The sequence below is a fragment of the Bubalus bubalis genome, chromosome X (assembly GCF_019923935.1).
Source record: "Bubalus bubalis isolate 160015118507 breed Murrah chromosome X, NDDB_SH_1, whole genome shotgun sequence".
In the NCBI taxonomy this organism is placed as follows: domain Eukaryota; kingdom Metazoa; phylum Chordata; class Mammalia; order Artiodactyla; family Bovidae; genus Bubalus; species Bubalus bubalis.
In genome coordinates, this window is record NC_059181.1 from 47,415,514 (window position 1) to 47,439,167 (window position 23,654).

Sequence of the window (23,654 nt, forward strand, 5' to 3'; positions counted from 1 at the left end):
AATACCAAAGAATGTTTTACATACTCATTAGCATAGCAATAAATATTAGATTAGGGAACATGATATATTAAACTCCCTAAACTGCAGAATTACCTGCAACCTAAGATAATGGAAAGGCTCCTTTTAAAGTTGTTACCTTCCACCTTTACTTTTAATATTATAAATAGTATTTTGGGAACTAAAAATTTAATAAGCTTATTTCAGCTGTGATTCAGACGTTCTAATAAAGCTGCATGGCAATGACACTGGGACTGTGAATTTTCCCCAAAAGGGCTTTTTAGGTGACCACATCACAGACTTTGAAAATGTTTCCAATAACACATAGGCAACTTGATTGGCTTAATATTTTAAAAGCCTAGAAAGCAGCTAAGATGTCTCATCTTAGAGAGTTTTAAAACATGATATAAATACCTTTTATTTCATACAGAGAAACTTTTTACTTTAGCTTCTTTTTTTAATTTTTTTTCTCTTTGTTTGAACCATCTTTATTTGAATTCAATTTTCTAACAAGTTTGTGACTGACACAACATTCATATATAATCAACATATAAAGGTAAAGAATACATGAACAGTAGTTTATTTTTTTTTCCTGGATGGCAGTATTTATGGTTGATTCTTAGTTCCTTCTATATATATTTTTTTGTATTTTCACGTTTTTATTTTACACAAGAATACATTATAATGCAATATAAAAAGAAAACAAGATAAAGATTTTTATAAACTGACTCTTTGAGATTGAGCTAATGTGCATTTTAGTATTGTTTACATCACAACTAACACTTTGTAGATGGTGCTGTAGTTGAAAACACAGATTATCCTCTGTTCTTTCTATCTCTATGAAGTGAGTGGATTACCACTGCTGTCCTGATTTTACCTGTTAGGAAACCGGAGCTCAGAGACTCAAAGTGATTTACCCAAACACTATATAGCTGGTTAAAGACATTGAAAGTAGATCTTCCAACTCATATTCAGCTCTTTTCTGCAATGTGGAGGTTGTGGAGGCTAAAGCTCTGGGTTGTTCCATTATTATAAAAAGCTGATGATGACTGAACTTTAAGATTTTACTTATAAAGTAGTCATGTATATTTAAATTAGGTCATTTTCCCATCATAGACACAAACATAATTGCATTAGTTTTGCCAAATATCAAAATGAATCCGCCACAGGTATACATGTGTTCCCCATCCTGAACCCTCCTCCCTCCTCCTTCCCCATACCATCCCTCTGGGTCGTCCCAGTGCACTAGCCCCAAGCATCCAGTATTGTGCATCGAACCTGGACTGGCAACTCGTTTCATGCATGATATTTTACATGTTTCAATGCCATTCTCCCAAATCTTCCCACCCTCTCCCTCTCCCACAGAGTCCATAAGACTGTTCTATACATCTGTGGCTCTTTTGCTGTCTCGTACACAGGGTTATTGTTACCATCTTTCTAAATTCCATATATATGCATTAGTATACTGTATTGGTGTTTTTCTTTCTGGCTTACTTCACTCTGTATAATAGGCTCCAGTTTCATCCACCTCATTAGAACTGATTCAAATGTATTCTTTTTAATGGCTGAGTAATACTCCATTGTGTATATGTACCACAGCTTTCTTATCCATTCGTCTGCTGATGGACATCTAGGTTGCTTCCATGTCCTGGCTATTATAAACAGTGCTGCAATGAACTTTGGGGTACACGTGTCTCTTTCCCTTCTGGTTTCCTCAGTGTGTATGCCCAGCAGTGGGATTGCTGGATCATAAGGCAGTTCTATTTCCAGTTTTTTAAGGAATCTCCACACTGTTCTCCATAGTGGCTGTACTAGTTTGCATTCCCACCAACAGTGTAAGAGGGTTCCCTTTTCTCCACACCCTCTCCAGCATTTATTATTTGTAGACTAAAGCACAGATATAACTTTAAGGATACTAAGGAAGCATCAGTAATTTTCATAAAGTTTCATTAAATTCCCCAAGGCACAAGTGTTCAAAATGGCCTATTCATGAAAATGTCACTGCATTTTAGTTTTAGAGTTATAGGTATGCTATGCTTGCAGTGAGGAGACACTTAATTTATATCTAATTAAAAGAAACATGTATCAAGTGCAACTTCCATTTACACAGGATGCACCAGTAACACTTAGGACAGTGAATAGTTCAAATACTACATTTCCCAACATGCCTTGCCTTTTGCTATTTGATTAGTTGACACTGGGCCTCTTCTGCCTGTAGTTCTTCAGAGTATTTTGAAAGAGACTAAGAATACCTTGAATATAGCCTTCAACCAATATGGAGCCCTTTGGAAAGAGCTGTTTAGATACTTTAATAATAACATTTAGAAATACTTAAATTTGCCAATTTGGTATTTTTTTCTTACCAAAACATGTATTAACAATCCTGACAATTTTTGACATTAATCACAAGACATTTAACTTACAGTATTATAACCTGCCATATCTGAGTTTCTTTCAAAAGAAAAAAAAATAATACTGTAAGTTAAATATCTTGTAATTAATGTCAAAAATTGTCAAGATTGTTAATACATGTTTTGGTAAGAAAAAAACACCAAATAAGCAAATTTAATTATTTCTGTGAAAGTGAAGTCGTTCAGTTGTGTCAGACTCTTTGTGATCCCATGGATTATAGACTGCCAGGCTCCTCTGTCCATGGGATTTTCCAGGCAAGAATACTGGAGTGGGTTGCCATTTCCTTCTCCAGGGGATCTTCCTGATCCAAGGATCGAAACCGGGTCTCCTGCATTGCAGGCAGACTCTTTACAATTTGAGCTATCAGGGGATCCCCTTGTGTGAAATATACTGTGTATTAATTAAACAGAAGAATTCACCATTAATGGAAGAAAACTCATGGCAAGGGAAGCATCCAAAGATGGGCAATCAAAATTTTAGATAAGTTTTCTAGATTTAGAATGCATCAATATATAATTATAGAACTATTTAATTTTAAAAACCACAGTGTTTTAATGTATTTCTAATAACAACCCCAAATAAGGAGCTGTGGAGTCTTATGAAACAACTTAGCCATGAAGATGCTGTGTTTATAGTATAGGGGTGAATTAATACTAGTGTAAGAAGAAACTTAATCATTTCAGCATCAAAAAATAGACTTTTACATAGTAACTCATAATTTGATGACTTATTTATCTTCACTAGTTTGAAATTAGGTCAGAAAGGGACTACATCAGATCCATAAACACAATGATTTGGCAAGCCACAATCACTCAACTCCTGAATTTGTGATAATCTGCAGAAAATTTGCTTGACTCTAGTACTCCATTCCTTCACATCTGAGAATGATGCAACCATTTTTCTTTATCAACTTTAAGCTGCATATAGGCAAAGAGATCACAAACTTCTGGGGGCTGTAATGATCTGGGGGAAAGTTGTGTTCCTCCGATAAGTACCAATTAAGTAATCCTTCTTTGGCCTTTTAAAAAAATAGCTACTTGTTTTCTCTTGAGGATAACTGGCTTAAATTTCCTGTCACTTTGCTGATAGCTCAGATGGTAAAGAATCTGCCTGGAACGTGGGAGACCCGGGTTTGACCCCTTGATTGGGAAGATACCCTGGAGAAGGAAATGGCAACCCACTCCAGTATTCTTGCCTAGAAAATTCCATGGACAGAGGAGCCTGGCACAACTGAGCAACTTTCACTTTCCTGGAAAGACCCAGTCAGTTGTGATAAAGGGACACCAGAAAGTGGCCAAGAGGCCCGTAAGCTTTTGTTTGACAGCTCTGTCCTCAGTAAGAGGCACTTCCTTGGGACATCCTTCTTTGCATGAGGAGGTAATGCGCCACTCTAACAAGGGATTGTTACTTATAACTTGGAAGGAATCAGCAATTCTAAAAGAGACCACTGTCTTGAATGTCATAGCTTTCTCAGTTGCCTATTTTCTGGATGGACAGAGCCACATATTCAGGGAGTATTTCTCAGGTTCAGGTTTTTGTTCCAAAGGCATACCATTTTATCCTTTCCTTCTTTCTTCAGAAGTCTTTACACAGAGATTCTTTCTCACAGTTTTCATCATCCATGCACTCTGCAAAGCTTACATAGGGTTCTTTGGCTTTGTTGACCTCCTCTACTTTGTATGCATCTTGACAGTTCTGGACAAGCCAATCTTATGTAATGACACTGGGAGTGAGCATGGGTTTCGTGGCCTCCAAGTGGCAATCCAGGCACTTCAGATTGCCCAGATTTCCAGTCTCCCCACCTTTAGGCTGGTTACTCTGACAACTGTACAGGAATCAGGCTTGATAAGCCAGTCATTCACACTGTAGGACTACTGAAAACACCTTGAACAAGAACTTAAACTTCTCACTGGTTTCATAGCTGTCATTCCCAGGCTTCTCAAGATTATGTGATTCCTGGGGAGTTACCAGACAATCAGAAATGTCCATTTCATCTTGACTAAGAAGCCCTAGACATCCAACATTTTTATTTTCAATGAAGAATTGATAATAAAATAGCCATTACACTTTGGTAACTTGGTTTTTCAGAAATTTCTCGTTTCTGACTCTTGTGGAGCCAGTTTTCCAAGCATCTTAGATTGGCCCAGACATTACTGAAGAAATTTCAGGCTCTGGAAGAATTCTGACTCTTTGACAAGGTCTACTTTTGAGTGAGCTCATCCTGGAGACTAGTTCTGGGTATTTAGGGAGCCTGGTGACCATTGGCAGGTTTGATCCCAAAGGAGCCATTTACTGTGAGGGACAGCTATGGTGCTGGATGCTGACTTCTGCTCTGGAAATGTGGTACAACCTCTTTTCTCCAGAGAGAATCCAATATTTGATGAACCAGCATGAACCATCATGTTCTCAATTTGGAATGGTCTTTAGAGACCCAAATGTGATGATGACCTGTACAGAGCAGTTATGTTTCAAAGAGTAGGACAGTTGAATCTTTAGGGTTGAGAGAAAAACTTCCCAGTCTCTCCAGGCACATGGAGACTTGATGGGATAGATGTTTGGGGTGCACGCCAGTTGATTAATGAAGCAATTGAACTGGCCCAGTAACCAGTATAGCTGTTAGGCCTGCTCCTGAAGCTTCTCCATTTTAAGCTGATGGATGAGATCAACCTGTTCATAGAGCCACGCCTCACAGCAGTGAAGACATTGCAGGTGATGACTTGTACAGCTGTGCATCTGGGATTTGATCACTTGCAAGTTATTTTTAAATTAATTTTTATTGGCATATAGTTGCTCTACAATGTTGTATTACTTTCTGTTGTACTTCAAAGTGAATCAATTCTATGTTTACATATATCCCATCTTTTTCTGGATTTCCTTCCCATTTAGGTCACCAAAGAGCATTGAGCAGAGTTCCCTGTGCTATACAGTATGCTCTTATGAGCTATCAATTTTATACATAGTATGAATAGTGTCTATATGTCAATATAGACAATATGTCAAATTCTTCCTACCCTCCTCTTTCCCCTTGATATCCATATATCTGCTCTCTATATCTGCATCTCTATTTCTATTTTGTAAATAAGATCATCTATAACACTTTTCTAGATAACACATATATGCATTAATATATGATGTTTGTTTTTCTCTTTCCAAATAACTTCATTCTGTATGACAGTCTGTAGGTCCATCCACGTCTCTGCAATTTTATTCTTTCTTATGGCTAAATAATATTCCATTTTATAAATGTGCCACATCTTCTTCAACAATTCCTATCTTGATGGACATTTAGGTTGATTCTCCATCTGTAGGATGGACCTACAGACTGTCATACAGAATGAAGTTATTTGGAAAGAGAAAAACAAACATCATATATTAATGCATATATGTGTTATCTAGAAAAGTGTTATAGATGATCTTATTTACAAAATAGAAATAGAGATGCAGATGTAGAGCCTCTTGAGAAATTTGTATGCAGGTCAGGAAGCAACAGTTAGAACTGGACATGGAACAACAGACTGGTTCCAAACAGGAAAAGGAGTTCGTCAAGGCTGTATATTGTCACCCTGTTTATTTAACTTATATGCAGAGTACATCATGAGAAACACTGGACTGGAAGAAACACAAACTGGAATCAAGATTGCCGGGAGAAATATCAATAACTTCAGATATGCAGATGACACCACCCTTATAGCAGAAAGTGAAGAGGAACTAAAAAGCCTCTAGATGAAAGTGAAAGTGGAGAGTGAAAAGGTTGGTTTAAAGCTCAACATTCAGAAAATGAAGATCATGGCATCCGGTCCCACCACTTCATGGAAAATAGATAGGGAAACAGTGGAAACAGTATCAGACTTTATTTTTCTGGGCTCCAAAATCACTGCAGCTGGTGACTGCAGCCATGAAATTAAAAGACGCTTACTCCTTGGAAGGAAAGTTATGACCAACCTAGATAGCATATTCAAAAGCAGAGACATTACTTTGCCAACAAAGGTTCGTCTAGTCAAGGCTATGGTTTTTCCTGTGGTCATGTATGGATGTGAGAGTTGGACTGTGAAGAAGGCTGAGCGCCAAAGAATTTATGCTTTTGAACTGTGGTGTTGGAGAAGACTCTTGCGAGTCCCTTGGACTGCAAGGAGATCCAACCAGTCCATTCTGAAGGAGATCAGCCCTGGGATTTCTTTGGAAGGAATGATGCTGACGCTGAAACTCCAGTACTTTGGCCACCTCATGTGAAAAGTTGACTCACTGGAAAAGACTCTGATGCTGGGAGGGATTGGGGGCAGGAGGAGAAGGGGACGACAGAGGATGAGATGGCTTGATGGCATCACTGACTCAATGGACATGAGTCTGAGTGAACTCCGGGAGTTGGTGATGGACAGGGAGGCCTGGCGTGCTGTGATTCATGGGGTCGCAAAGAGTCGGAGACGACTCAGTGACTGATCTGATCTGATCTGATATATATATATATATATTTTTTTTTTTTTTTTTAAGTATAATTTTCTCTAGGTATCTGCCCAGGGTGTGATTCCTGGGTCATATGGTAGTTCTAATTTTAGATTCTAAGGAACCTATATACTATTCTCCATAGTGGCTGTACCAATTTATATTACTACCAACAGTGAAAGAGCATTCCTTTTTCTCCACACCCTCACCAGTATATGTTGTTTGTAGATGTTTTTTATGGTAGTCAATGTGATTTGTGTGAGGTTTTATCTCATTGTAGTTTTGATTTATATTTCTTTATCATTAGTAATATTGATTACTTTTTCATGTGTTTGTTGGCCACATGTATGTCTTCTTTGGAGCAATGCCTATTAAATCTTCTGCCCATTTTTTAATTGGGTTGTTTGTTTTTTTGACATTGATCTGCATGAGCTGTTTGTATATATTAGAGATTAATTCTTTGTACTTGCCATTTTTGCAAGTATTTTATCCTATTCTGAGGATTGTCTTTACATCTTGTTTACGGTTTTATTTGCTATACAAAAGCTTCTAAGGTTAATTAGGTCTCATTTGCTTATTTTTGTTTTCATTTTCATTACTCTAGGAGGTGGATTGAAAAATATATTCATACAACTTATACCAAAGTATGTTCTGTCTATGTTTTCCTCTAAGAGCTTTATAATGCCTGGCTTACATTTATGTATTCAATCCATTTTGAGGTTATTTTGTGTATAGTGTTAGGGAGGGTTCTAATTTCTTACCTTAACTTATTGTGCTCCAGTTTTCACTTATTAAAGAGAATATCTTTTCTCCATCGTATGCATTTGCCTCCTTTGTTATAGATTAGGTGACCATAGGTGCATGGGTTTATCCCTGGGCTTTCTGTTTTGTTCCATTTATCTATATTTCTGTTTTTGTGTCAGTACCATACTGTCTTAATTACAATAGCTTTGTAGTATAGTCTGAGGTCAGGTAGATTGACTCCTCCAGGTCCTTTTTTATTCCTCAAGATTGCTTTGGTTATTCAGGGACTTTGCTGTTTCCATATGAAGTATACATTTTCTTTTTGTTCTAATTTTGTGAAAAATGCCATTGGTAACTTGATAAGGGCTGCCCATTGCTTTGGGCAGTACAATCATTCACACAATATTAATACTTTTAATCCAAGAACATTGTATATCTCTCCATCTGCTTCTGTCACCTTTGGTTTCTTTCATCAGTGCCTTACAGTTTTCTGAGTACAGTTCTTTTGCTTCCTTGCTGCTGCTGCTAAGTCGCTTCAGTTGTGTCCAACTCTGTGCGACCCCATAGACGGCAGCCCACCAGGCTCCCCCGTCCCTGGCATTCTCCAGGCAAGAACACTGGAGTGGGTTGCCATTTCCTTCCCCAATGCATTAAAGTGAAAAGTCAAAGTGAAGTAGCTCAGTCGTGTCCAACTTGTAGCGACCCCATGGACTGCAGCCCACCAGGATCCTCTGTCCAAATTTGCTTCCTTAGGTAGGTTTATTCCTAGGTATTTTGTCATTTTTACTCCAATTGTAAATGGGATTATAGTCTTCATATCTCATGCTGATCTTTTGTTGTTATTGTATAGGAATGCAAGACATACATGTGCGATAATTTTGTATCCTGCGACTTTATTAAAATAATTGATTAGCTCCAGTAGTTTTCTGTTGGCTTCTTCAGGATGTTCTATATATAGTATCATGTCATCTGCAGTGGCAGTTTTACTTCTTTTGTAGTTTAGATTCCTGTATTTCTTTTTCTTCTCTGATTTTCTGGCTAGAATTTCCAAAACTATGTTGAATAATAGTGGCGAGAGTAGGCATCTTGTCTTATTCCTGATCTTAAAGGTAATACTTTCAGGGTTTCAACATTGAGATTAATGTTTGCTGTGGGTTTGTCATGTATGGTCTTTACTATGTTGAAGTAGTTTCCCTCTTTGTCCACATTTATGACTTTTTATCATAAATGGTTGGTGAATTTTTTCAAAAATTTTTTCTGCATCTATTTTAAAATTTATTTTTAATTGGAGGATAGTTTCTGTACAATGTTGTACTGGTTTCTGCATAAAACAATGTGAATTAACCATAAGTATACATATGTCCCCTCCCTATTAAAGTTCCCTCCCACTTTCCTCATCCAATCACTCTATGATGTCCTGGAGCACTGGACTGAGCTTCCTATGTTATACAGAAACTTCCCACTAGCTATCTATTATACATATGGGAATATATAAGTTTGGATGTTATTCTCAATTCATTCCACTCTCTCCTTCCCTCAAATTCATTCCACTTTCTCCTTCCCTCATTGTGTCCATGAGTCCATTCTCTATGTCTGCATCTCCACTCCTTCCCTATAAATTTTTCTGCACTCCATATGTATGCATTAATACATAATAGTTATTTTTACATTTCTGACTTACTTCACTCTCTGTGACAGACTCTAAGTTCATCCACATCAGTTAAATTGATTCACATGTGTTCTTTTTATGGCTGAATAATATTCCATTGTATATGGGTGTGTGTGTATATATATATATATATATATATATATATATATATATACACACACACATACACACACCACAGATTATTTATCCATTCATCTATCAATGAACATCTAGGTTGCTTCCATGTCTTGGCTATTTTAAATAGTGCTACAACGAACATTGGGGTACATGTGTCTTTTGAATTGTGACTTTCTCAGAGAATATGTCCAGTAGTGGGATTTCTGGGTCATATGGTACTTTCATTCCTAGTTTTCAAAGGAATCTCCATGCTGTTCTCCATAGCAGTTATTTCCTACCAAGAGTGGAAAAGTGTTCCTTTTGCTCCACAATATCTTCAGCATTTATTTTTTTGTAATTTTTTTAGTTGATGGCAATTCTGACTGGTGTGGGGTAATACTTCATTGTAGTTTTGATTTGTATTTCTCTAATAATGAGAAAATTTGAGCATCTTTTCATGTGTTTATTAGCCATCTGTATGTCTCCTTTGGAGAAATGTTTGTTAAGGTTTTCTGCCCATTTTTTGATTGGGTTGTTTTTCTGATATTGAGCTGCTTGTATATTTGGAGATTAATCCTTTGTCAGTTGTTTTATTTGCAATTATTTTCTCCAGTTTTGAGACTTGTCATTTCATCTTTAGTTTCCTTTGCTTTGCAAAAGCTCTTAAGTCAGATTTGGTCCCATTGGTTTATTTTTATTTTCATTACTCTAAGAGGTCTGTCAAAGAGGACCTTGCTGTGATTTATGGCAATGAGTATTCTGTCTATGTTTTCCTCTAAGAGTTTTACAGTTTCCGGCCTTACCTTTAAGTATTTAATCCATTTTGAGTTTCTTTTTATGTATGGTATTAAGAAGTAGTCTAATTTCATACTTTTATACTTAGATGTCCAGTTTTATGAGCACCACTTATTGAAGAGGTTTTTTTTTTCACCACTGTATATTCTTGCATCCTTTATCAAAAATAAATTGCCCATAGATGTGTGCGTTTACCTATGAACTTTCTATCTTGTTCCATTGGTATATATTTCTGTTTTTTGTGCCATTATCACGATTTTTAAATTTTTTTAAAAAATTATCATAAATATTTTGTTGAAATATAATTGACTTGTAATATTTCAGATGCACAGCAAGGTGATTCAATTATAAATATACTTATATATTATTTTTCAGATTATTTTATTTTTTAATTTAAATTTATTTATTTTAAATAGAGGCTAATTACTTCACAATATTGTATTGGTTTTGCCATACATCAACATGAATCCACCACAGGTGTACATGTGTTCCCAATTATAGTTTATTCCAAGATATTTGCTATAGTACCCTGTGCTATACAGTAAACCTTTGTTGCTTATTGTGTATCTATTTTTTAAATTAGAAATCTAGAATTCTATTCATCTAAGTCAAACAAGTGGAATCAAAATGCCATAAAGTTTTCAGCTAGGAAAAAATGAATAAGTTTTCTAAAATATGTATATTATACATGATATATATATATACACATATGTATGCAAAATATTTTATACTATGCTTGATAAAGATATGAAAAGGAACATCAAAAAAAGAAAAGATGAAGAAGTTGGATAACATAAACTAAATGAAATGGAACACTGAATATGAAATAGAAAAAGTGAATCAAACTAGATAAAAGTAAAAGATGTTTTTAAACATAACTGCTCATTAGAAGCACATCTGGAGCTTTGGGGAAAAACAAATCAATACCTGGGCATTTGCATTTTTCAAAAAATTTCAAGATAATTCTAATATACATCTGGATTTAAAACCAATACAATATTGTAAAGTAATTAACCTCCAATTAAAATAAATAAATTTTAAAAAAGAAGAATGTCCATGACATAATGCAAAAAAAAAAAAAGTGATTACAAGTTTTTCTATTATATGGTAGTTTTAGTGGTATTGAATTCTATTATTTTCTGTTGACCAATCATGATACTATGGTATTAGGTGAATAATAGTTACATGATCACAACAGCAAAAGATATTTATCCATTTTCACCATCAATAGCCACACAAAATATAATTATAGCTGCAAGCCATAATGGAAATATGATTAACTCTACAATATAAAATAATTACATATAAGTAGAATGGTGTGGTAAGTGAACGTGTATACATGTACATGTTTTCATCTGCCCATCCAGTCTGTATTTTGGTTGGTGCATTTAATCCATTTACATTTAAATTAACCATCAACATATATGATCCTATTACCATTTTCTTAATTGTTTTGGGTTTATTTTGTGTAGGTCTTTTCCTTCTCTTGTGTTTGCTGCCTAGAGAAGTTCCTTTAGGATTTATTGTAGCGTTGGTTTGTGGCACTGAATTATCTTAACTTTTGCTTGTCTGAAAAGCTTTTGATTTCTCCATCCAGTCTGAACGAGAGTTTTGCTGGGTACAGTATTCTTGCTTGTAGGCTCTTCCCTTTCATTACTTTAACTGTATCATGCCATTCCCTTCTGGCTGGTAGAGTTTCTGTTGAGAGATCAGCTGATAAACTTATGGGGGTAATCCTGTAATTTGTCATTTTCCCCTTGTTGCTTTTAATATTTTATCTTTGTCTTCAATTTTTGTCAGCTTGATTACTGTGTGTCTTGCTGTGTTCCTCCTTAGCTTGATCATGCCTGAGACTCTCTGCACTTGATTGACTATTTCCTTTCCCATGTTGGGGAATTTTTCAAATATTTTCTCAGGTCTTTTCTTTCTCTCTTCTCCTTCTGGTTCCCCTAATAATGTGAGTGTTGGTGCATTTAATGTTGTCCCAGAGGTCTTAGGCTGTTTTCATAGTTTTTTTTTTCCATTCTTTTTTCTATATTCTGTTTTGAAGGAGTGATTTCCAACATTCTGTCTTCCAAGTCATTTATTCATTCTTCTTATTCAGTTATTCTTCTATTAATTCTGTATAATGTATTGCTCACCTCTGTTTGTTCTTTAGTTCTTCTAGGTCTTTGGTAAACATTTCTTTCTTCTTCAGTCTTTGTCTCCATTCTTTTTCCAGAATCCTGGATCATCTTCACTAACACTGTCCTGAATTCCTTTTCTGGAAGCTTGCCTCTCTCCACTTCATGTAGTTAATTTTCTGGGATTTTATCTTGTCCCATTAGGTGGGACAAAGCCATCTACTTTTTCATCCTGACTAACTTCCTGTAATGTGGTTTTCATTTTAGCCACTGTGGGATTTTGTTCTTCTTGTTTATTCTGCCTGTCCACTGGTGGATGAGGCTGAGGCTTGTGTAAGCTTCCTGATGGAGGGTTGGTGTTCAGAAAAAGTGGGTCTTGCTCTGGTGGGCAGGGCTGTGCTCAGTAAAGCTTTAATCCGATTATCTAAAGATGGGTGGGGTGGCACTCCCATCCCTGGGTCTATGGGCTCTGTGGTAGGGTTAATGATGACCTCCAAGAGGACTTATGCCAAGGGGGACGCCTTTCAGGACTGCTGCTGCCAGAGCTCCCATCCCTGTGGTAAGCCATTGCCAACTCACACCTCAACAGGTGATCCTTTAACACTAGCAAGTAGGTGTAGTTTAGTCTCCTGCGGGGTCACTTCTCCTTTCCCCTGGAAATTGGTGCAGACAAGATTTTGTTTGTGCCCTCCAAGACTGGAGTTTCTGTTTTTCACAATCCTGCGAAAGTCTGGTAATCAAATCCTGCTGGCCTTGAAGGTCAGATTCCCTGGGTATTCCCAGTCCCTTTGCTGGATCCCCAGGCTGGGAAGCCTGATTTGGTCTCAGAACCTTTACAACAGTGAGATAATTGCTTTGGTATTATTGTTCTCCAGTCTATGGGTTGCCCACCTGGTGCATATAGGATTTGATTTTATTGTGATTGTGCCCCTTGTACTATCTTGTTGCATCTTCTTTGTTTTTGGAAGTGGGATTTTTTGTTGTTGGGTTCCAGTATCCTTCTGTTGATGGGTATTCAACAGCTAGTTACAATTTTGATGCTCTCACAGGAGGAGATGAGCACACATCCTTCTACTCCACCATCTTAAACCAGAAACCCCATACTATCTTAATGACTGTAATTTTGTAGTACAGTCTGAAGTCAGGAAAGTTGATTCCTTCAGCTCTTTTTTTTCTCAAGTTTTCTTCATCTATTCAGGGTTTTTTGTGTCTCCATACAAATTGTAAATTTTTTTGTTCTAGTTCTGTGAAAAATGCCATTGGGACTTTGATAAGTATTGCATTAAACCTGTAGATTGCTTTGGGTAATACAGTTATTTTCACAGTAGTGATTCTTCCAATTCAAGAACTTGGTAAACTTCTTCATATGTTTGTGTCATCTTTGATTTGTATGCTCATTGTCTTATAGTTTTCTGCATATAGGTCTTTTGTCTCTTTAGGTAGGTTTATTCTTAAGTATTTTATTCTTTTTGTTGCAATGGTGAATGGTACGTTTCAATAATTTACTTTTAGGGTTTTTCATTGTTATTGAATAGGAATAGAAGGGATTTCTGTTCATCAATTTTATATTCTGCAATTTTACTAAAGTCCTTGCTTCATTAGCTTCATTCATTCATTAGCTCTAGCAACTTTTTGGTGGCATTTTTAGGGTTTATTTTTATGTACAGTATCATGTCATCTGCAATCAGAGTTTTACTTCTTCTTTTCCAGTCTGGATTCCTTTTATTCATTTTTCTTTTCTGATTGTCATGGTTAGGACTTCCAATACTACAGTGAGTAACCTTATCTTATTCTTGATCTTAGAGGAAATGTTTTCATTTTTTCACCATTGAGAATAATGTTCGGAGTGTGTTCATCATATATGGATTTTATTATTTTGAGATAGGTTCCTTTTAATCCCATTCTTTAGAGAAATTTTATAATAAATGGGTGTTGAATTTTGTTGAAAACTTTATCTGCGTCTGTAGAGATGATCATGTTATTTACATTTCAATTTTTTAATATGGTGTGTCACATTTATGTACTTGTGGGTATTGAAGAATCCTTGCATTCATCAGAGAAATCCTGTTTGATCATGGTGTATGATCCTTTTAATGTGTTATCGACTGAGCAACTGAACTGAATAATAAAAATAAAGACTCAGTTTGCTAGTATTTTGTTGAAGATTTTTGCTTCTTTGTTCATCACTGATATTCAGTTCTGTTCAGTCACTCAGTCGTGTCCAACTCTTTGTGACCCCATGGACTGCAACATGCCAGACTTCCCTGTCCATCACCAACTCATAGAACATGCTCAAACTCATGTCTGTCAAGTTAGTGATACCATCCAATCATCTCATCTTCTGACATCCCCTTCTCCTCCTGCCTTCAATCTTTCCCTGCATCAAGGTCTTTTCTACTGAATCAGTTCTTTGCATCAGGTGGCCAAAGTATTGGAGCTTCAGCTTCAGCATCAGTCCTTTCACTGAATATTCAGGATTGATTTCCTTTAGGATTGCTGGTTTGATCAGTAATATTATCCTTTAATCCTTTTTTTTTTTTTTTAATTTTGTGTTGTCTTTGGTTTTGGTATCAGTGTAATGATGGCATTGTAGAATGAGTTTAGGAGTGTTCCTCCCTCTGAAATTTTTTGGAAGAATTTGAGAACGACAGGTATTTGGTCTTCTCTAAATGTTTGAGAATTTCCCTGTGAAGCCATCTGGCCCTGTTTTTTTTTTTTTTTTTTTTTTAATCATATGTTCAATTTTAGTGGTTGTCATTGTTTGGTTCATATTTTCAATTTCTTCCTGTTTCAGTCTTGGAAGATTGTACTTTTCTAATAACTTGTCCATTTCTGCCATGTCATTGGTCTATAATTACTTGTAGTAGTCTCTTATTATCCTTTGTATTTCTGTGGTGTCCATTTTGACATCTCCTTTTTCATTTATGATTAATTATGTTGATTTGGGTTATCTCCCTTATTTCTTGATGAGTCTGGCTAAAGCTTTATTAATTTTGTTTACCTTCTTAAAAAAAAAACGTTTAGTGTCATTGATCTTTGCTATAGCTTTCTTCATTCCTTTTTTTTTTTTAATTTTTTAATCTCTCACCTCTCTCTCTTTTTTTTTTGTTCTTCAATTTTATTTTATTTTTAAACTTTACATAATTGTATTAGTTTTGCCAAATATCAAAATGAATCCGCCACAGGTATACATGTGTTCCCCATCCTGAACCCTCCTCCCTCTTCCCTCCCCATTCCATCCCTCTGGGTCGTCCCAGTGCACCAGCCCCAAGCATCCAGTATCGTGCATCGAACCTGGACTGGCAACTCATTTCATACATGATATTTTACATGTTTCAATGCCATTCTCCCAAATCTTCCCACCCTCTCCCTCTCCCACAGAGTCCATAAGACTGTTCTATACATCAGTGTCTCTTTTGCTGTCTCGTACACAGGGTTATTGTTACCATCTTTCTAAATTCCATATATATGCGTTAGTATACTGTATTGGTGTTTTTCTTTCTGGCTTACTTCACTCTGTATAATAGGCTCCAGTTTCATCCACCTCATTAGAACTGATTCAAATGTATTATTTTTAATGGCTGAGTTTGGCAGCGTATTTGCCCAGATTTTAGGCTGCATGAAGCTGTCCCACAGATCACTGATACTCTGCTCATTTTCCCCCAGTCTTTTTTCCTCTGAGTTCCACTTTTGATAATATCTGTTGCAGTGTTTTCAAGTTCAGTAATGATTATTTCTGCTTTGTTTAATCTGCTATTAATTCCTTCCAGTGTATTTTTCATCTCACACATTATATTTTTACATCTCTAGAAGTTTGAATTGAGTCCTTTTATATCTTCCAAGCCTATGTAACAATCCACTTTCTTCTAGCTTCTTGAACAAGCAGAATACACTTTTCTTTTTATAATTCCTCTAATGGCTTTATCAAATACTAATCCTATTGTTCCTATTGTTTTATTTCAATTGATTGACCTTTCCCAGTATGGTGTATATTTTGCTGTCTATTTGTACACTTGATGTTATAGACTTAATTGTATACACCCTCTCCACTCCCCACCCTGGTTTATATGTTAAAGTTCTAACCCCCAGTAACTCAGAATGTGGTTTTATTTGGAGATAGGGTTAAAACAGAGTTGGTCAAGTTAGAAAGAAGTAATGAGGGTGGCCCTAACCAAATATGACTGGTGTCCTTCCCAAAAGGGAAAATTTAGAGACACATACATAATTAGTCAAGTGAAGAAACACAGGGAGAAAGTGGCCATCTACAAGTCAAGAAAGAAGACCTGAAACATCCTTTCATTGCTTAGAAGGAACCAACTCGGCCAACACCTTAATCTCAGATTTATAGCCTCAGAATTGTGAGACAATAAATTTCTGTTACTTAAGACAGCCAGTTGGTGTTACCTTATTACCCGAACCCTAGCAAACTAATATACTTGGTGAGTTTTGATTGGATGCAGAAATGGTGAATTTTACCTTTTTGGGAACTGGATATTTTTGCATTCTTAAACTCAGAGTTATAGCTCCTTAACTCAGGCATATTGTGGGTCCCAGTTGGAAAGGCTTGGTTTTTCCCCCATGTGTTTCTTTTTTTTTTTTTTTTTTTTTTAAATGGGGGCTAATTACTTTACAATATCGTGGTGATTTTTTGCTACACATTCACATGAATCAGCCATGGGTGTACATGTGTTCCCCATCCTGACACTTCCTCCCACCTCCCTCCCCACGCATCCCTCAGGGTCATCCCAGTGCACCAGCCCTGAGCACCCTGACTCATGCATTGAACCTGGACTGGAGATCTATTTCACATATGATAATATACATGTTTTAATGCTATTCTCTCCAATCATCTCACTTTCGACTTCTCCCACAGAGTCCAACAGTCTGTTCTTTACATCTGTGTCTCCTTTGCTTTCTCACATACAGGGTCATTGTTACCATCTTTCCAAATTCCATATATATGCATTAATATACTGTATTGGTGTTTTCCTTTCTGACTTACTTCACTCTTCATTCCTATATCATTTGTTTCTGTTCTGATTATTATGATTTCTCTCCTTCTACTAAATTTGGGTTTTATTTGATCTTTTTTCTCTAGCTGCTTCAATGTAAGTTTAGGTCGTATATTTGAAACTTTTTTGGGATTCTTCAGGTAAGATTCTATGGCTGTGAACTTCCATCTTAAGACTCCTTTTGATGCATCCCATAGGTTTTAGGGGGATCATATTTTAATTGCCATTTTTTTTCTAGCATTTTTTTCTTTCCTCCTTGATTTCTTCAGTTATCTCTTGGTTATTTAGTACCATAGTGTTTAGCACCCATGAGTTTGTGATTTTTCCAGTTTTTGTCCTATAGTTGATTTCTAATCTCATAGCATTGTGGTTAGAAAAGAAGCTTAATATGATTTCAATTTTCTTAAATTTACCAGCACTTATCTTGTTGCCCAAGATGGCATCTATCTTAGAGAATGTTCCATTTTCTGTGAGAAGAAAGTGTATTCTCCTGCTTTTGAAAGGAATTGGTCCTATCAGTTCAGTTCAGTTGCTCAGTCATGTCCAACAGCTTGTAACCCCATGTACTGCAGCATGCCAGGCTTCCCAGTCCATCACCAACTCCCAGAGTTTACTCCGACTCATGTTCATCAAGTCAACGATGCCATCCAACCATCTTATCCTCTGTCATCCCCTTCTCCTCCCGGCTTCAATCTTTCCCAGCATCAGGGTCTTTTAAATGAGTCAGATCTTCATTCACATCAGGTGGCCAAAGTATTGGAGTTTCAGCTTCAGCATCAGTCCTTTCAATGAATATTCAGGACTGATTACCTATAGGATAGACTGGTTGAATCTCCTTTCAGTCCAAGGGACTCTCAAGAGTCTTCTCCAACTCCACAGTTCAAAAGCAACAATTCTTCGGTGCTCAGCTTTCTTTGTAATCCAACTCTTACATCCATACATGACTACTGGAAAAACCATAGCTTTGACAAGATGGACCTTTGTTGGCAAAGTAATATCTCTGCTTTTTAATATGCTATCTAGATTGGTCATAACTTTTCTTCCAAGGAGCAAGTGTCTTTTAATTTCATGGCTGCAGTCACCATCTGCAGTGATTTTGGAGCCCTAAAACATAAAAACTGTCACAGTTTTCATTGTTTCCCCATCTATTTGCCATGAAGTGATGGGACCAGATGCCATTATCTTAGTTTTTTGAATGTTGATATTTTTAATTTATTTTTTAATTTAAATTTATTTATTTTAATTGAAGGCTAATTACTTTACAATATTGTATTGGATTCGCCATACATCAACATAAATCCGCCACGTGTATACACATGTTCCCCATCCTGAGTTTTAAGCCAGCTTTTTCATTCTCCTCTTTCACATTCATCAAGAGGCTCTTTAGTTCCTCTTCACTTTCTGCCATAAGGATGGTGTCATCTGCATATCTGAGGTTATTGATATTCTCCCAGCAATCTTGATTCCAGCTTGTGCTTCATCCAGCCCAGCATTTCACATGATGTACTCTGCATATATGTTAAATAAGCAGGGTGACAGTGTACAGCTTTGACATACTCCTTTCCTGATTTTCATCCAGTCTGATGTTCCATGTCCAGTTCTAACTGTTGCTTCTTAACCTTCACACAGATTTCTCAGGAGGCAGGTAAGGTGGTCTGGTATTCCCATCTCTTTAAGAATTTTCCACAGTTTGTTGTGATTCACACAGTCAAAGGTTTTGGTGTATTTAATAAAGCAGAAGTAAATGTTTTTCTGGAACTCTTTTGCTTTTTTAATGATTCAATGGATGTTGGCAATTTGATCTTTGGTTCCTCTGCCTTTTCTAAATCCAGCTTGGACATCTAGAAGTTCACAGTTTACGTACTTCTGATGCCTGGCTTGGAGAATTTTGCGCATTACTTTGCTAGCGTGTGAGATGAGTGCAATTGTGCAGTATTTTGAGCATTCTTTGGCATTGTCTTTCTTTGGGATTGAAATGGAAACTGTCATTTTCCAGTCCTGTGGCCACTGCTGAGTTTCCAAATTTCTGGCATTTTCAGTGCAACACTTTCACAGCATCATCTTTTAGGATTTGAAATAGCTTGGCTGGAATTTCATCACCTCCCCTAGCTTTGTTCATAGTACTGCTTCTTAATTCCCACTTGACTTCACACTCCAAGATATCTGGCTCTAGGTGAATGATCACACCATCGTGGTTATCTGGGTCATTTAGATCATTTTTGTATAGCTCTTCTGTGTATTCTTGCCACCTCTTCTTAATATATTTTGCTTCTGTTAGTTCCACACCATTTCTGTCCTTTATTGAGCCCATCTTTTCATGAAACGTTCCCTTGGTATCTCTAATTTTCTTGACGACATCTCTAGTCTTTCCCATTTTATTATTTTCCTCTATTTCTTTACATTGATCACTGAGGAAGTCTTTCTTATCTCTCCTTGCTATTCTTTGGAGCTCTGCATTCAAATGGGTATATATTTCTTTTTCTCCTTTGCCTTTCACTTCTCTCCTTATCTCAGCTGTTTGTAAAGCCTCCTCTTAATAGATTTTTTTTTTTTTTTGTCCTGTAATATATATTGAGAATTTCTGGTGTAATGTGTCATATAAGGCTTGTGTTTACTTATTTTCTGTCTGGATGATCCATCCAGTGATATAAGTGGAGTGTTAAATTCCCCCAATGTTACTATGTCACTATTGAGTTCTCCTTTTATGGTTGTTAGCATTTGTCTTATGTATTGAGGTGCTCGTATTTTGAGTTCATAAATATTTACAAATGTTATATCTTCTTTTTTCTGAATTGATCCCTCTATGATTATGTAGTGTCCTTTCTTGTCTCTTGAAATAGTCTATTTTAATGTCTATATTTTATGATATGTGTATTGCTACTCCATGTTTCTTTTCTATTTCCATTTACATTGAGTATCTTTTTCCATCCCTTCACTTTCAATCTGTATATGTCCCTAGGTCATCTGATCTGGGTCTGTTAAAGACAGCATATATACTTTACTTGTTTTTGTATCCATTCAGCCATTTGTGTCTTTTGGTGAAAACATTTAATCCATTTTACATGTAAGGTAGTTATTGATATATATGTTTCTATTACCATTTTCTTATTTGGGGGGTTTGTTTGTGTAGGCTTTTTCTTCTCTTGTGTTTCCCACCTTGAAAAGTTTCTTTAGCATTTGCTGTAAAGCTGGAGAGATTTTTGTTCTTCCTTAATTGCTCTACCCTTGGTGCTCAGTTTTGGTTTTGACCCCACTTCTGTGCCTTCACCTTCAGGCAACTGCTCCCTGCCTAGGCAAGAGGGTGCAAAAGTGGCAAAAGGGAGCAAAAGTGGCAGCTGATTTGGGCACACTTAGTCACTCAAGCCAGGAAGTGGCATGGCAGCCACAACTAGCGTGCATGTGCACTACTCGTGGCAGCACAAACCGACAGTCAAAACAAATTGGGTCACACATGAGTTCATCTCAGTGCCTGAAAAGACAGAAGCTGGCATATGGGGGGCAGCAACCACTCTACCCCCTTTACATCACTAAAAATGGCACTTCATTTCTCAGGCAGACCACATTTCCTCTAGGGTGATTCTCAGCTGTGCAGCCCCTGACTCTTATCCCCTCCACTGTATCCACATAGCCAATAGCAGTCTTCTCACCTCGCCTTCTCCCTTAAACCTACACTTTAACAGTTCATTCCCACCATCATTGGCTGATTCCCATCTCAGGCATTAGCACCCAGGGCTGACTCCCAAGGAATCTTTGAGATGAGTGGCTCTCAGGACCATGGAGCCTATGCAAACAGGGGAGACCTTGGATTGAGGGTCAGGCAAGCCCACTCAGATGGGTGCCCATCAGTGAAGGAAGCTAAACAAGTCAGTGGGTTGGGAAGGGAGTTACAGTTGTGGCCATGCCACTCAACAATGATGCCTTGCTTCTGTGGTGTCCTTGGCTTTTTCCACAAACTTTCTTCATTGTGGAGCTCCTTACTCCTATCATCTCAGGGTGTCTTTTCACAGCCAACAGCTGTCCCTGACACCAAAATATTGGCACCCTGTGCACCGATGCCAAACAGAAATAAGAGACAAAGATTTGTGAGAAGAGAAGAGAGAGATGACTTTACTCTTCTCCAAGGCACAGGGCAAAACACAGCAGGCTAGCACTTCAGGAAATGTGGCCTCCTTCCCAGGAAATTAGAGAGAATCTTAGAGGCAGGACTCGAAGTCCAGAGGATATGATAAGGAACAAAGTAATGAGGGTCTTGCATTTTTCTTCCTCTTGCATTATTTTAAGACATTCAGAAGTGACATAAGGTATCCTGGTTATTGGGTCCAGCAGCCTGGTAATTGGGTTCCTTTGTCTCTGGTGCATCACCTGCGACCTTTTTTCTGAAATTCAACAAGCTACAAGGGGTGGTCTGTTACAAGAGAGTGCAGGGATTGTAAACACAAATATAAGTTATAATTTGCATAAAGTTAAAAGGTGATAGGTGCAGGATGTAACTCACACAGTCTTAGCTGGCGATGGGTGCAGGATATGATTTACATAGTGTCAGGGAGTGATAGGTTAGCTTTGTGAAGTGCAAATCTAGTTACAGACTCTACAGATTAATAACAGTTAAAATAAATTAGGAATGATTAACTCTTTCGGGCCTGTTTATGTTTATTCTCTAGCCTATTCACTGTCCCCTTTATTTTCCTTGTTCTCAGAAGAGAAAAAAAAACTCATTCCTACTTTTTTTGGTTGTAACATTCCTTCCCTGGGTCCACGTTCCAAACAATACTTTTCAGCATGCAGCCCCCCTCCACAACAGGAGACACAGGACTCAGGCTGGGGTGCACAGGGCTGTGGCACAGACCAGGTGTGCAGTTCTTACTTTGTACTGCCTTCCACAGACTGTCTGCTGTATTCTCCTTTTATCCCCTGAAGATCCCTTTCTGTCCCAGCTGATTTCCCCACTGTTAGGGGATTTTTCCCAGAGTGGGGACCTCTCCTTGAATTCAGCTTCCTGCCAGGGTTACCATTCCCTTTTTTTATTCCTCTTTTATTTCTTTCATCCTACTTGGTTACAAGGGGCTTTTTTTCTTCTTGTCCTTTTAGTTGTCCAAAGTTTTCCACTAATGTCCAGCAGGTGCTCTGTAAGACTTGTTCCATTTGTAGATGTATTCTTGATGTACTTGTGAGAAGAGATGAATTTCACATTCTCCCATTCTGCCATTTTGACTCCTCCCTCTCTCTCATTTGCTGTTCGGCCCAAAGAACTCCACCAGTAACAAACTCCAAGTCCATCTGTGTATCACAACGTCTCAAAATAATTTTTCTATTACTGGAGCAGCCACTCTGGTCCTATGAGATAATCATTATTCTCCCTGTTCCATCTAATGTCAAGGAAGCCATTTCTAGTTCAAAAGCAACAATGACTCATGCAAACCTCCAGGTTCCTCAGCATTTTCTAGGAGCACAGTCAACTTAAGAAGCCTGAGTCCCATCCTCACTGGAAGCTACAGCTGCTTATTCACTCTGCACTTCAGAATGGGCAGACACCACTCAGCACACATGCCTACAGCCCTAGATACAGGGCCAATTCCTGGCCCAGCAACACACTCTGAGGGCTCTTGCTGCAACCCTGGGTTGCTAGACATAACTCATGGGCCAGGTCCCTGCCATACAAAATTCTTGGCAAGCAATAGGCTGCTTTATCCAAGACTGGGGTAAGGAAGGTCCCCAAGCCTACAGGCCATGCCCTACCCCTTCTGTGTGACTGTCAGTGGTCCATGGGAAGACTGAAATAGTTTTATATTTCCCTTTTGATTTCTCCTTCGACACATTGTTCTTCATAAGTGTTATTTTAGTTTCCACATATGTGTAGATGTTGTATCTTTTCTCTTATTGATTTCAGTTTTATATCATTGTGGTCAGAAAGGATTGTTGGTATGAATTTCTTAAATTTGTTGAGACTTGTTTTGTGTTCTATCACATGACCTTTACTGGAGAGTGTTCCATGTGCATTTGAGAAGAGTGTGTATTTTGATGCAGCTTTATGGAATAGTCTATATATGTCTAAGTCCAGTTGGTCTAAATGATGGTTCAATTCCAACATTTCTTTGTTGATTTTCTGAGTGGATAATCTATCAGTTGTTGATACTTGGATATGAAGTCCCCTGCTATTTTTGTATTGTGTCTATTTCTCCCTTTAGTATTTGGTTAACATATTTAAGTGCTCTGATAGGTGCATATATATTTATGATTGCTATGTTATCTTGACATATTGTCCATTTATCATTATATATAACCTTGCCTATTGTTAGCTTTTTTGGCTTAAAGTCCATTTTGTTTGATATGAGTATCTGCATTTGCTTTCCATTTACACTTTCATGG

At 37.3% G+C, this 23,654-nt stretch overlaps 1 protein-coding gene and 1 pseudogene across 1 annotated transcript in view; one reads left to right on the top strand and one right to left on the bottom strand.

The window, feature by feature from the left end:
* Positions 1-23,654, top strand: part of ZC3H12B (zinc finger CCCH-type containing 12B) — a 668,231-nt gene that overhangs the window by 264,598 nt on the left and 379,979 nt on the right. The window lies entirely within an intron of this gene.
* LOC102400305 lies at positions 3,282-22,637 on the bottom strand (annotated as a pseudogene).